Raw genomic sequence first — 13,499 nt, 5'->3', positions numbered from 1 at the left:
CTTCGGCCGCGTTGTGGGCCGGGATCTCGCTGGGAGATATATATATTTGTTGTTGTTGTTTTTTGAACCAACGTGTAAGCCGCTGAATTTTTTTTAAAAAAAGAAAGTATATATGATGTGATGATATTGGTTTGCATTCACACCGCCAAATCGAGAGTACTGCTATGCAATCTATTCTAAGCATGTGAATCCATGAAAGATCCAATGCTGGAGAAGGGAATAGTTTCTTACCTGTAACTCCATTTCTCCAGCATTGGTATCTTTCATGGATTCACATGCGCCCGCCTGCCTCCCCTGCACACAAATAATATATACCCCATCCTACTTTAGTGGGTTAAAATCTGAAAGGAGCCGCGGGGGCGGGGCATTTTTACCGCTATGTCCTATTGGGGCATGGGTAAGCGGCCCAAAAATGACGTAGATGGGAAACAGAAGTGTCGAAATTTTTCCTATGGGAAACGTCTTTATAAATGTACCGAGGGTTCCCAGCCTGAGGCGGGTAATATTCTAAGCATGTGAATCCATGAAAGATACCAATGCTGGAGAAATGGAGTTACGGGTAAGAAACTATTCCCTTCTTAATGATGGAATTCGATTTATGATGTCTATTAAGAATGAACGATTGATTCGGGCATCACCTAAGATATTCGGGTCACTTTCCCAACCAATAAAATGTGATACTTGATCTATGCTATCACACATAGTTACTTCCTCTTCTGCTGAGGTAGAGGACTGACTAACCTTCGACAGGAAGGGCATCAGTGGTAAGTTGTAAATTTGTCCTTAAATGTGAAATAATACTAGTAATAGGTAGATTGGGAGGATTAGATTGAATATTAGAAAAAGAAGTAGCAAGTAGCAAATGGCAGCTCTGGAGGAGTAGTTTCAGATCCACCAGCTGATTGTAGTTTGAAGTTATCGCCAGTAGGTTGGTTGACATTCGGCTGCAACTGAGATTGTAATATAGTTAAGTCAGCAGGAACCAAAGTCAAACCCTGCGATTGTAAGGTAGACCAGTCAGATGCAACAAAAGCCTAACCAGGAGAGGAACGGATCGGGAGAACATAGGAGAACATTAGTCTTGATAATACATATTCTTTCAAAACATCTTCATGCCATTCAAAAACAGCAGCAAAGAATGTTATCAGGGCTATCATTGTCAAAACTCTTGCAGCGAAAGAAAAAGTCCACCAAACGCCAAGATTTAATATTTTAATTTCATTAAAAATATTACCCAAATAAAGTGATCTTTTATCCTTTAGACCAGTGCAGGATAGTAACAAATCACACAATATTTCTTTAGAGTTAAAGGTGTTACAAATCCGTTTCCTTCTATAGTCTCAAGGCAACTAACACTTTCTTAGTAGGATATAGATTCATGCAAAATCGTAGATACTGTATCTATAAAAGCTGCACAGAACCTTCAACACATATTTTGGTAAGGTATTATAAGGGCGACATTCTGCAGGGACATTTTGATGGAACTTAAATTGTGATTTTGGTTCCAATGTTTCAACCCAATATTTCTTCCACAATTTAATTTTAACCGCTGTTGGGTTCGTCAGTAACATTTCCTCCATAGTATCTGAGTCGGCTATTATGTTACAACATGCCATTTGCTATTCCTCTAGAGTTGGCTACCCACAATTAAGCAAGGACTCTTTCACCAACTCAAATCCTATTTGCAGTAATCTTGCTCTACATTTCCAGTAAAGAGAATAGTGACTTCCACAAAACCATTGCATAAACCGAGACAAGGCCTAACTCGTATGTTATGGCCTGCATTGGAGTCCCCTGGGGAGCTTCAACACTCGCCTCCAGAAGAGACCCTCAAGTACATGCCATATAGTGTATGGAGTTTTTTTAAAAAAAAAAAAAAGATTTTCGGCCCCATAGGTCAAGATCGCGACTACGTACATTTTGTAGAATGTTGCTATTGGTAGCATTGAGAATCTGCAATATCTCCTCAATACGATTGATGCCTGCCAGACTCGATTTTTAGCTTTCTCTCTTAATTGGACAACCCTCTGAGCATCATTGTTGCGAATTGTAATTGTTTATTTGTAAAGCACTTATACGCACGTGAAGTGCTTCAATGTGCTTCAAATGATCCAACAATAATAACTAGCATACTAGGCCAGAGGCATGTCTACAAGTGTAAATGCGTGACAGAGTGTTTGGGGGCAGGTGGGAGAGGGAAAAGGACATACAGACCAATAGACTACCGTACTAGGCCTGGCGACCTTTCAGATTGATTGGTGATTGGTCATCTAATGCACCTAAGCATGAGTATTCCAGGCACAAACAAGCTAGGGAATGGTAGACTGGGGGGGACAGGACAGACAAACTTGCTAGGCCTAGTACATTCAAGTTCATGCAAGTGCAGACAGGCAGTAAGAGGGAGGGTAACTAGTGCACCCAGTCCAGCAGGGGTCTGGGTTAAGTGCAGAGTTGTTGACCTCTCATGGAATGTATTCCGAGTACAGTAGTGCCAAGCAGAGTGCAAAGGCCCCAAGGCAAGTGCAGGACTGGCAGGTGAGCCTGGGACCTGTGAGTCTCTGAAGGTGTGCCAGGCGACCAGTGAGCGAACTAAGCAGGTTGGGGAAGCGAAAGGAGGAGGGAAGCAGGAGAGAAGAGAAAGCAGGTTAGCGGGGGGGGGATTGTGAGTGAGAGGAAGAGAAGTGAAAGGTCTTGAGAAGTTTCCGGAACTTAAAGAGGTCCGGCTCAAGATGGAGAGAGGCAAGGAGGCTGTTCCAGAGGGAGACACCTGCAAGAGGATAAGGATCTACCCCCAAATCTCTGTTTGGAAAAAGGGCTCAGTCGCAGAAAGTTGGAGTAGGCCCAGCAGAGGGCTCTAGAAGGAGAGTATTTAGGAAGAGAGCCTTTAAGATAGTAAGGGCCCCAGCTCCAGAAAGCCTGGTGGACTATGCAGAGGGACTTGAACTTGAACCTTGCAGCGACGGGGGCAGCCAGTGGAGGGATTTCGGCGCTGCAGAGATGCAGTCCCTGAGCATGATAAGTCTTGCAGTTCTGTTCTGTTCTTGGTAAGTTGAAGAGGTCAGAGAGTAGAAGTAGGAAGATTGAGAAAGAGACTTGCAGTAGTCCATTCTGGAGAGAACCAGGGCTCTGGAAATGGCGAGCCTCTGTGAGAAGGTGAGAAAAGGTAGAATACCTCTGGGGAGGTGCAGCTGTTTAATAAAATGCCTAAGTAGATAAAGGATCCAACCTTTGCAATCTTCTGATGATTGAGACTGCAACCCATCATTTTAGCTCTTCTCCCAACTGCTGACTGGGCTTTTAACATTTTTATGGACTCTGTCTAAATGATGAGAAAACTGAGATACTAGTACTTGGCTCCCGCTCTAGACTGAACAAACTTGACCCTTCATTCCAATCCTTCATTATTGACGGTAACACCATTACGGCCTCTAATAACACTAAAACTCTTGGTATTTACCTAGACGATACCTTATAGTTCAACAGACAAACCAACGCGGTGGTTGCAGCATCTGCCTACACATGTAGGCTAATCACTGCCTGCAGGCCCTTCCTAACGACGCCTATCCCTGGCCAGAACATTAGTTCTGTCCACAATTGACTATTGTAACTCACTCTTTCTAGGGACTAGCCTTAGAAATATGAACAAACTACAAGTAACACAGAACAACTCTATCAGAGCGGCCCTTAACATACCTAAGAAGTCGCACATATCCGACACCAGACGTAACCTCAATTGGCTGTCTGTCAAACACAGAATTGCCCTCAAAACACTAGCCTTAACCCACAAAGCTAGAACTAACCTCGCCCCAGCATACCTCTCTAATAGACTCTTTCCACCCACCTCTTGTAGGCCCCTTAGATCGGCCCAAGCCCACACTATGGCCATCCCTAGATACAAGCTGCAGAACTCGGGGAGGGAGGGGGGGCGTTTCCAGCTTTCCTGTCCAGACGGCAAAGCTTTGGAATACGATTCCTACTACTATTAGATCTGAGCCATCTTTCCATATCTTCAAAACAAAATCCACATGTTGGTTACACGAACTAGACTGCTAGACCCCTTATAGTTTCACTAACTTGACCGTGGCTGCGGTCCACCCTCTTGTTCTGTCTGAACTCAATACTTTGTACTGCTTACTCTTGTTGTAACCTTTTGTAATGTGTAACTTAATACTCCTGAATAACTGTACTGCATTAAGAGCTGTAATAGCTGTAAGACACGCGCCCAGTTGCCCCAGGGCCGGGAGCGCTTTATAAATAAATAAAATCCAAAAATAAAACATATGACTGGAGGGCATTTAATTGATGTTGGAGCCCAATCTGCGTTTGACAGATGAGTCCTAAATCATCTGCAAAGAGGTGTTTCACTGGCCTGCCATACATCCTGGGTGGAAATATCCCATGGTCCCCCTAGGAGTCGGCCTGATTGGAAATAAACAGGTTGAAGAGCACAGGGGCCAACGGGCAGCCTTGTTTCAATCCTCTTAGGCTCTATGACTGGTGATAAATGTCCCACACTATCCAACTTTACTCTTAGAGAGGTGTCTGTGTAAAGGGGTCTAACTACCTGCACAAGACCCAGTGGACAACACCAATTCATTAGTTTTGTCCAAAGGATCTCTCTATCTACTGAGTTGAATGCTTGTTCGAGGTCAACAAATGCAAGTTATGTCCTTTCTTTCTTTATGATAGACCGTGACTTCAAAATGTTTATTATAAAGATGTTTAAACTTGTTCCGACAGCCTTTACAAAGCCCAACTGGTACAGGTCATATCGATTTGAGGTCAACACCCACTCTGACAAACTCTCCAAGCGGAAGGAGGCAAACAACCTGTCCACCACATCAAGAAGGGTGATGGGGCGGTAGTTCTTGGGATCTGCTCTAACACCCTTAGTGAAAATTGGAACATTAATTGATGTCTTCCATGAAACTGGGATATTCTGGATCCTAATGATCTCCACAAACAATGCCCCAATGAAGGCGGCCCAAGCCATAACCTCCTCATTCAACATTAGGTTGGCTATTCTGTCAGGGCCACAGGCCCTTGAATTGCTAGCTTTTTTAATAAGGGGAACCAAGTAATGGTTATCAAAACGGAAAGACCAATCGGCCCAACCACCACCCACAGGCTCATGAGGCTCCTCCGATTTACAGAACAGAATTGAGAAGTGTTTTATACAAGCCTCCTCTGTGACTACATTAAATTGGATAGCTTGTTGAGACGATACAGTGGAATTGATCACCTGTCGGATTCCGTTTCAAATCTGTGCCTCAAACTCTCAATAACATATTTTCTGCATCGTCTTGGGCCATGATACTCCAATGGACTCTTAACCAATTTCTAGAAGTTTGTCTGCTTTTTAAAAGGCCTGGCGTTTCAGGAACCCCAGTCAGAATGTAACCTTTTCAGATCGACTCTGAACTCACTTCTAACTGTAACCAAGGCAATTTTCTAGGTATGTTTATCTGTAAACTCTTTCCTGTTGCTTGTGCCCATGGAGACATTAAAATCTATCAAAAAGGGCACATACTCGTTAGAAGTCAATGAATTGGAGCTAGTCTCCCGAGAACCCTGACAGTATTTTCTGGTGCACAGAAGCTATGTTCTGTGAAGTGACCTTTAGTTGATTGTGACCCTTGGGCAATTCCGTGCAATTCATGCTAGCTGATAAAACCAGCCTCGCTGCAACCCTCCCAAGTGGCCGAGTCATCTTCAAGATATTATGATCACTGGCATTTGAATATACCACTTCAAATTTCGATATCATAGGTACAATGTTCCCACTCATAAATATATGCAATAGATTACTGTGCACTGACTTCCCTGCTTCCAAGTTGAGAGCCCCGGGATATCACCCTCGATTGGCCCATTTAGCTAGGACAGGTTTCTACTACCCCTTTCACCTTGACTCAAGATGATCTCATCCCCCTTCATCTCATGTTTACCCGATATGCATGCAATGTTTAAATCTCCACAAATTACAATATTCGGTGCATATAAAGGTTCTATACACTTGTCTAGAGTATCTGAAAATTCCCATAAAGTCTAGTTCGCCAATACTATTGGGGTTTCTATATATATTGTAGATGACATACCATACAACCTTATTAGGTATCATAACTTTTTTTTCCTAATAACCAATATTTGAATGAATGGGTTGGCCCGGTGGATCGAAACTACCTCTAATTCGAGTCGGGGTTTAAGGGCCATCAATAGTCCCGAGCATGACCTACCCCTCAACCCCTCAAGTATGGGGGGTTAAAACAAGTGCTTGAAGCCACTTTCGTTCCAGGAAGCCAGGCTAACCTGCTCGAACTCAGGGATAACACTTGGTTAATTTTTACTCTTAGTTGATAACAAAGCCTGGGGCACCGTGACAATGAATATTGACAATTTTTGTTCTCTATGATACTCTCCCTTGCGTTCCACCGTTATTTGCGCACGATCCTACCCACTGTTATAGTGAAGGGAGTTCTCTGATTCAATATATCATCCGTAGCTGTTCTCCTAATCCTGCCCATATAACTTACTCTTGTATCGAGAGGCACATTTCCAACTTCTTTTGCAACTAAAACTCTAGTCAAGTCACCTTGTTCTTTATCATAGTACCCCTTCCTGTCTAGGGCTAAGTACGAATCAGGGTGACCCTCCCTTATGTCAAACCCCAATGGGAGTAATCCTGCTGCCCTCCTCCAGGAGCTTCTCTATGATCAGGTTAGATGAGAAATGCAGTAGCACCCTATCTAGATGGTTACCTATGGGAAATTCCACCAACTCAATATCCATTGTTCCTATTGACCTCAATTTAGGTACATGATGGAGCAGCCTCAAGACATTCACAAGATTTTAAACTGGAGCATCCTTTGTTTAGCAATCTTTCTAACCTAGCGCAACAATTTTGGAGGTTATTTAACTTTAGTTTCGATCTCTGTTGATCAATTAGATCCTCAGCGCAGGCAGAACTTGATGCAATTAATTCATTTCCATCGCCCAATGCCTTCAATGTCGACAGGCGTCTTTGTTCTAGTGTTTGAAATGTCACATTAAACCAGTGTTGAACTTCTTTCTTTTCTTTGGTTAGTCGGCAAGCCCATTATGGCCAATCCTTTTTTTGTTTCAATGTTTTAAATGTCACATTGAGTATTGCTGATTCAATTTTGGTTGAATGTCCTCTTTCAATGTTGTACCCAACTGAGCCCTTTGCTCTGGCAATGCAAATTGTCAGTCTTGCTCAATTATGCTCGTCTCGGTTCCCTCCTTGGTTGAATGGGTTGATTCAATAGAATCTCTATGGAAATTGTAGGCGAGTTGACCTCCTGCTGTCATTCTCATGATTAATGCCAAGGATTTCCTTGGCTACCACCAGTGCGGGACACTAAACCTCCTCGGTCTATTTTACTGACTTGCCTCTACTTGTCGATAATTCTTTTGGAGGTTCTATCAAGCTTGAAGGGGTTCTTAAATTCTTAAATTTTCTCAAATCGTTTGATTTACATTATTTTCCAAGGTGCAGGGTTTTTTTTCTACTTTTTTGCTGCTTTTTTGACCCTTGCTTCCTCTTCTTCTTTTCTGTGTAAAGATAGGGTAATCTCTTGCTATTGATGAATTAAGAGGGGAATCAATCATGATTAGACCCATGTCGGATTGTTGAGGATTTTGTTCAAATTCCCACAGGTTAATTGTATTCTGGCAATTGGTCATTGACTTTGGCAAAGTAGATTCTGCTCTTTTTGTTTCCTCTGAGCGCATTCTCTGCTCTTTCCGATCATTGTGCTTCTGAATTATAGGATCTAGCAACCTCTGGTACATGTGCAGAGTCTGTTCTGAGTTTTTATCAAGATTTCCCTGTACTGCAGATAAAAAGCCTTCGATGAAAATCAGCTTGGTGTAGAGCAAGGCTAGCATAGTTGAATGGTGCTTTAAGTTTTCATTTAGAGCTTCATATAGTTTGAGAAATGGAGCCAGCGTGATACTTAAAGCCGGCATGGTAGTTACGTCGATACCAGTCTTCATATGATACGACGTCCTAAAGTCGGCTATCCTATTGGATGGGTTCATTTTTGACCCTCTTCTTGTTTGTAACAATATTCCCTCTGCTGAGTATTAAGAGGAAGAAGAGCTGTCCATTGGGATCCTTGTTCTATATGATCTCCTACCTGGGAGATTCACGTTCTGCCTTTCATTTTCAGGCTGATAGTTCTTTGTTCAGACTTTCTCTACGTTTTCCTTCATTTCCCTCAAAGGTAGCGAAGAATTTACAGAAGTACCCATGTTCTCTGGCCTCCTTTTTGGGAATTCCACAGCCACATCCCTGGAAGAGCCACAGAGGTTTTCCCTTCACCATTACAAAGCCTGTAGTTCAGATTGTGTGCAATGCAAGAATCAGATTCCATTATTTCCTTGATCATCGTGCTCTCTTCTATCAAAGAGGTGGGCAACCTGTAATTGTATTTTTTTCTGTGGAGTTTGAATTTCGTGTTCACATTGGCTCTCCGCCATGTTTAAATTGCTTGCATGGAGTTTTGCTGGTTCTGAATTTGCAATAGGAATAGGAGAGCCTTGCAAAGGGATAGCGGAGGGCCACACCACTAACCTGTTTGCTTTTTAATTGGTGGGTGGTTTCAAACATGACTAAGTCAGCAATTTCAGATGACTGGCCCCCCTCTGACACAGTCATTGTTGGCTGCCCTTTTATTCCTGATGGAAAATCTTTGGAACCTTTCTCCTTTCTCATGTATGCCTTTTTATTTAAAAGCAAAAAGCGCTGCTTTAAAAGTACTTCCACTGACTCCATTGGCCACTTGATGGGGGTAGGTCTTGGATTTTGTAAGCTACTAAAGTTAACAGGCCACCACAGGTTTTATGACTCGCCTCGATAGATTCTTAATGGACTTCCTCCACAGTCTCCACTTTGAAACCAGTTTTCACTCCAAATTCCACCCCATTTGGTATTTGCCATTGTTGCACAATAAAAGGAGGCTGAAGATGGAATAGAACTTACAATGTGCCCCCCTTACACGTTAATCTCTGGAATGGTGGTAGAGTTTGTTGCACCTTCATAATTCATTAAGAAGATCAAGTCGCTTGAGTGAGGTATTGGTACCTGGATCACAATATTTTCAATATTACCTGTGCAACCCGCAACACTAGAATTACTAGAATCAATTGTTCGGCTCAGGCGATCTCCCGCTGCACCCCTTTTGCTGGTAGAAATAGTCGTGTTGAATGGTTGGCTAATATCACTAAACACACCGCCAGCCGTATCCACTATATCATTGCTATTCGGGGGAACACAATAGGCTTGATGAAACAGGAGCTGAGCTTTCTCTGCCTGAGCTAAAAACTCAGTTCTACGAGTTGTATAAGTTGTGTGTCGGTTGCTACGGTCACACACTGTTAATTTTCTGCAGTTTTACTAGCATGCTGTCACTTTGCAAGCGTAACTTATCCCTGGTACGGGGAGTCTCTACCGTGTCCATGATTGTTTGTTGTACTCTAGTCAAAACTCCTGGCCTCTGTCCTCCAGCGGACCACATTCTGCTTCTGCACTCCGTTGGAGATGTACTAATGAGGCCTTGCTGTGAAAGACTCCGCCTGGGTCGGAGTGAACACTGAAAAAACACTGCTCCACACTGGAAATCAAACGCGTAGTGCTGGGGGCTCTGTTCCTAATGAAGTCATTTCAGTGGCTACTCTTATCAGTGATCTAAATTTTAGAGCAGCATGTCGGATGGGGCCTCAAGCCAATGTGCCTACAGGCTTTGTCTGGTGGTCCTTGGGAGTCAATCTACTGAAGGAGTTTCTTTGGTAACCCTGGCCCCAACTGACAGTAGTCTCGGCTGTGTCCTTGAAAGGCTGGGGCGCTAACCTGCAAGATCTGACTGTGAGCCAATTCTCGTCCCCCTCAGAGTCTCTGGAACACCAATCTTCGGGAATTGAGGGTGACCATGATTTCCTTCCTCCCCTCTGTAAAGGGCAAATGGGTACAGGTCACGACTGGCAACACGGTCGGCCTTGCATTACATCAACAAGCAAGGTAGTGTAGGGCCCTTGCCTATGGGAAGAGAAGCAATGCTACTGTGCTTCTGAGCTCTGGAGAACAGGGTGACAGTGGCAAATCTGGCACTGTCCAAGACAGTCACACTGGATGCCTTTAGCAGGCAGACCTCGGCCTCCCATGAGTAGGAGCTCCTCCTGGAAGCTTTAGAGATGATGATCTCATTCTGGTGACTCCTCCGGGGGACCTCTTTGCCTCCAGTGTGATCCGGAAGTGTGAGTTCCGCTCCAGGGAATTTCCTTGGCAAGGAGCTCTGGGGGGGGGTCACACTGACAATCGAGTCAGACTTGAATCTGCTTCATGCATTCCTGTCAGACTGCTTGTTCTTGGGTCCACGCTGATTCTAATCGCTCCGGACTGGGCCCTGAGAATGTGCTACCTGAAACTTCTAGGCATGTCCATTTGCTCTCCCTGGAGCTTCCCATCAAGGGTCGACCTGCTCTGCCAGTGGGAGGGGCGGGTGCTCCACCCGAACCTCGGTGTCCTGCACCTTCATGCTTTGCTGCTGAGAGGCTGATATGCAAGGAGTTGGATTTGTCAGATGACATCCTCCTGATCTTCTTTCAGCTCGGATGCCAGCCATAATGATGTGAATTCTCTGCTACAAATTTACAGAGTTCTCTGGGCCGAATACCTGTCCTACCTCCCAATTTGTTGGGCTAATCTGCTTGTTCTTGCGCAGATGGGTCTCAGGATTGACACTTGGATCATCTTTTGGTCTTTAAGGGAACCTTGCATCAAGGCTCTTTCTGCACATTTCTTCCTGTTATGCAGCTTGTATGGGGGTTGTGGAGCCAGTCTTTCCCCATGCGAGTTTGTTCTGGAATGGGATTTAAATTTAGTGTTTACTTTCTTGACGGGGCTCCGTTTGAATTACTGCAATCGTGTTCATTAAAATAGTTCACCCTTAAATTGATACTGGTGAGCGCCAGGTGTTGCCTGTTAAACCTCTCCATTTGTGTTTTTCCAAAGAGAACGTGATGTTGAGTGATTGAATCTCGTATTTCCATGTCTGTTATAAGATCCATCTTCCTGTGTTTTTTCCCCTGCTGCATCCCTCTAAGACAGAACAGCGATTCCATCAGCTTGACCTGGTGGGGGTCCTTAGCTACTCTCTCTTGAATAGGGATGCCAGGAAAGATGAGCAGCTATTCTTGTTTTACGCTGGTGCCGTGTTGGCAGGGCTGTGATTAAACAGACCCAGACTAGGTGGATCGTACGCTGCAAATTGTTCTACGATCTGGCTGGGGAAGATGTACCTGTAGGTCTCAGGGCTCCTTCAATCAGAGGACTGGCTGCCACCCTGCAGAGGGGTTGGTATCCTTCTCTCAGGCATTTGCCATGCAGCAACGCAAGGCTCGTTGTACACATTTGCCAAACATTACTGATTTGATTCCCGGTCAGGGCTGGATGTGTGCTTTGGCAGTGCAGTCCTCCAGAGCTTTCTGGTCTCAGTGATGTCATCTCACTCTCCTTCCTCCTCCAGATCTATCTACATAGTCCATTGGAGAAAGAAATCTGTAAAAAAAAAAAAATATTGCTTAACTATCAGTACTGTCCTTTATGACGACGGTTTCTACCACTGATTCTGCATCGCTATCCCAACCTGCCCCTCTTTGTGATTAGCTTGTACACCTTATGGATCCTGCAATCCCCCAGCAGCTGAGTGCAAGGGAAAAAGGTGGAAGTGACGTCATAGGACACTGCATCTCGATATATACGCGCTCCAAAATTCTGTCTGGTGCGGGATGTAAATTTGGGTAGAACAGATACATGGGCCTTTGTCGGCAAAATGATTTCCGAAGTTATCCATGGGACGGAACTTACATCAGACAGAACTTGACTACGAGTTAAGTAATTTATTGTTCAGAATGCTACTTAGTTACAAGCTTCCACCAATTAAGCATCTTGATGTGCATTTCATGCATGCCAACGAAGCCTCCTATGCCTTCTAGAGACATTTATTTGAAGTGAACTGCAAAGCAGCTCTCTGGGCATTTTATTTGGTCTGCAGACATTACTCCCTTAACTCCAGCACCACTCTTTTTTTAGTGAGGCATTACTGAGAGTCCTTTTGGTTAGTGAGTCAGGACCTTCACCCATAAGATATGTGGCAGCATAATACACCTTAGTATTGACAAATCTGGAGGTTTCGTCCCTTCTTCTTTGTAGGAAGCCACCCCTTTTGAGGCTAGGGAGGTCAGCCCACTAAGCAAAACCCACTGTGAGAGTTTTGGGAAAGCGGTACCTCACACGTAGTCACTCCCATTACGGTAAATAACACTTTATAACTGAGACATTGTCTACATATATGGGAATACCAGAAGTAGGTCTGACTGCCAGCTGTGCAACTCGAAATAATGTAAAAAATAAATTTGAACAGCTGGCTCAAGGCATTGCTGGCCTCTCAGTGGGATTGCCCACAGTTAAACACATCTATTTTGTATCTGGTAACAAGAATAAAAGGACTCTCCCCCTTGAATGGAGGAGAAGTGAGGCAAGCATCTGATGTGCCTATGTCATTTGTAGGCGGAGACTCGCTGCTGTTTGACGCCACCTGTGGAGCAGGGAAAGACCCAGAAGGATGTCAGGAGAGAAACTGGAAGAGAAGCTAGAAAGAAAGAGACACGTGGCCAATGAGAAACAGGGCTTGTGTGGAGTCGGCGAGGCCGAGCAGAGCTGGCCCAGATGTAAGGTGTGACCACGTGGTGGGCCTGGAGCCCGGGAAACAACGCTGAACCCGGCGAGAGCGAGTGAAACGAGTCCCCCGCTTATGAAACCAGCGAGGTCTACATAGTGGTGCGAGCGAAGAAACACTACCGCTGGCGTTAAGGAGAGGACACCCAGAAGCTGCCTGCGACAGCAATCAAAGCCACCTCGCTGGAGCATGACCTGCTATGGAGAAGGTATGTGGGGGCTCACAACAGAGGAAGGGATGCAGAGACCGGACTGTGAGAACTGGAGAAGAAATGAAGGGGGCTACATGCCTATGAGGGACACGCAGGTCCAAAGAGGGAGGGGGCATACATAATCAGAGGGGATATGGGAGCCCTGTAAACCAGAACCTTGAAGTCGGCCAAATGGCTCAAAGCTGCACACAAACGCCAAGAGAAAGATCTATTCAGAGGGGATATACATATCCTTACGAATCAAGTGAGAAACTGGGAACAAGAGAACCAAGGGAGCAAGGAGGGCCCTATAAAACAAATCTGGAATCATTCAAAGGTAAAACAAGAACCAGGCGCTGGAATCTTGTGGGGAAAGACCCACATAGTTGGTGGAGGAGGATTGGAGAAATATCCCTTCATCTACGACCACTAAGAGAATTTACTTTCTTGGGAACTTGAGGTATAGCGGAGGAAACTTTTTCTTTATTTGGAACGCAGACAAGATGGACAAGAACCGATAGTCCGGAGACCTGTAAATAATTGTGGAACTTGAA

At 44.5% G+C, this 13,499-nt stretch overlaps 1 protein-coding gene across 1 annotated transcript in view; it reads left to right on the top strand.

Annotated features, from left to right (window-relative positions):
- Positions 1 to 13,499, top strand: part of ARID2 (AT-rich interaction domain 2) — a 1,843,885-nt gene that overhangs the window by 1,706,917 nt on the left and 123,469 nt on the right. The gene's annotated exons all lie outside the window — the stretch shown is intronic.

Source organism: Ambystoma mexicanum, chromosome 12, assembly GCF_040938575.1.
Source record: "Ambystoma mexicanum isolate Mex_15411 chromosome 12, UKY_AmexF1_1, whole genome shotgun sequence".
In the NCBI taxonomy this organism is placed as follows: Eukaryota; Metazoa; Chordata; class Amphibia; order Caudata; family Ambystomatidae; genus Ambystoma; species Ambystoma mexicanum.
The sequence above is the reverse complement of the archived record's forward strand: the minus strand, read 5'-3'. Positions and strand labels throughout refer to the sequence as shown.